This window comes from Parus major, unplaced genomic scaffold, assembly GCF_001522545.3.
Source record: "Parus major isolate Abel unplaced genomic scaffold, Parus_major1.1 Scaffold404, whole genome shotgun sequence".
NCBI lineage: Eukaryota > Metazoa > Chordata > Aves > Passeriformes > Paridae > Parus > Parus major.
This window is the reverse complement of record NW_015379314.1, coordinates 54,333-56,065: the sequence shown is the minus strand read 5'-3', so window position 1 is coordinate 56,065 and position 1,733 is coordinate 54,333. Positions and strand designations below refer to the sequence as shown.

Here is a 1,733-nt window from a genome sequence, read left to right as displayed (position 1 = left end):
GGACCACTGAGGGGGTTTTGGGGGGACCCGGGCCCACTGAGGAGGTTCTGGGGGTCCCAGGTCCATTCAGGAGGTTTTGGGGAGTCCCAAGCCCACTGAGGAGGTTCTGGGGGGACCCAGGACCACTGAGGAGGTTCTGGGGAGTCCCAGGCCCATTCAGGAGGTTTTGGGGGGCCCCGAGTCCACTCAGGAGGTTCTGGGGGGTCCCGGGTCCATTCAGGAGGTTCTGGGGGGACCCAGGCCCACTCAGGAGGTTTGGGGGGGACCCAGGACCACTGAGGAGGTTCTGGGGGTCCCAGGTCCATTCAGGAGGTTCTGGGGAGTCCCAGGACCACTGAGGAGGTTCTGGGGAGTCCCAGGCCCATTCAGGAGGTTTTGGGGGTCCCAGGCCCATTCAGGAGGTTTTGGGGGAACCCAGGCCCATTCAGGAGGTTCTGGGGGTCCCGGGCCCACTGAGGCGGTTTTGGGACAGCCCCAGGCTGGGAAAGCGGGGTTCGGGTGGGTTTTGGGGGGATACAAGCCCGGCAGAGGGAGGAGGAGTTGCGGGCCCGGCCGGGATCTGGCGGGAGGATTTGGGGTGTCCCCGCTTTAGGAATTTTGGTGTGGGAATAATTAACCCTTTAGTGACGAAATGAGGCTTTTCTGCTTTATTTAGGGGGTGGGTTTGGGGGTGCTCAGCCACGACCCCTCCCCATCAAAACTCACAAACCCCCCCCCAAAGGCTGGGGTGAGTCCGAGTGCCCCCCCAGCCCTGCGGGGGGACAGGGGAGCGCGATGGGGACGGGGGTTGGGACAAAGGGGGGGACACACTCCCAGAGCCCCCCCGGACCCCCCCAGCTCACCTGGCTGTCCGTGCCCGCCTGGATCCCGCCCGGAGCCCCCAAACGCTGCGCTCAGAGCCGGGCGCCCCCCAGGACCCCTCCCCGCAGCCAGGGCTGCCCCCGGCCCAGCCCCTCGGAAGAAAGAGCCCCTTTGACGGAGCCCCCCCGGCAGGCGGGGGGGGAGGAAGGCTCGGGGGCCCTGCGGAACAAGGGCAGCCATTGATGGAGCGGGACAGGGGCGGCACCGAGGGCTCGGCCCCGCCGCTGGGGAGGGGTCCCCGCGTGTCCCCCGCCATGGGGAGGGGGCACAGAGTGGGCACAGCCGCCCCCTCCCCCCGGACACCCGTCACCAGCCAGGGGCGCGGGCTGGGGGGCTCATAGTGGGGCACCCCCACACTGGGACCCTCTGCCCCAGTTTTGGGGGTCTCCTTGTGCTCACCCCACTCCCCAACTCTCTCTTTTGGGGGTCACTCTGAGCTGAGCCCCCCCAAGCTGCCCCCCAGCCCTTCCTCCCCTCGAGCCCCCCAGATCTGGGGACACAGACCCCCCACCCAAGCCCCTTCCTTTGGGGGGTCCCGGCCGCTCTGCCCCCCCCGGCCCATCCCAACCTCCCGCTGGGGGTGGGGGGTGGATCCCCCCTTCCTTCCTCCCCCTCCTCACCCCGGGATGGGGCTGGGGGAGGAGGAGGAGGAGGAGGAGGAGGAGGAGGAGGACGGGCCGGGAGCGGAGCGCAGAACTCGCCGGGAGCAGAGCGGGATCAGCCGGGAAGAGAGCGGGATCCGGGATGAGGAATTCCCACCATCGCCCACCCAGGACCCCCCCCGAGCCCCCCGAGAAGCGGCGCAGAGCAGCCCGAGGTTGGTTGGATCATTTCACATGCCTTTATTTCAGCAGTCAGGAAAAAAAAAAAAA

The 1,733-nt window shown here is 68.0% G+C and overlaps 1 long non-coding RNA gene across 1 annotated transcript; it reads left to right on the top strand.

The window, feature by feature from the left end:
* Nucleotides 1-1,733, top strand: LOC117243788. Its single transcript, XR_004495696.1, has 2 exons — nucleotides 1-73; nucleotides 284-1,733. It is a non-coding gene; the product is annotated as an uncharacterized LOC117243788 (long non-coding RNA).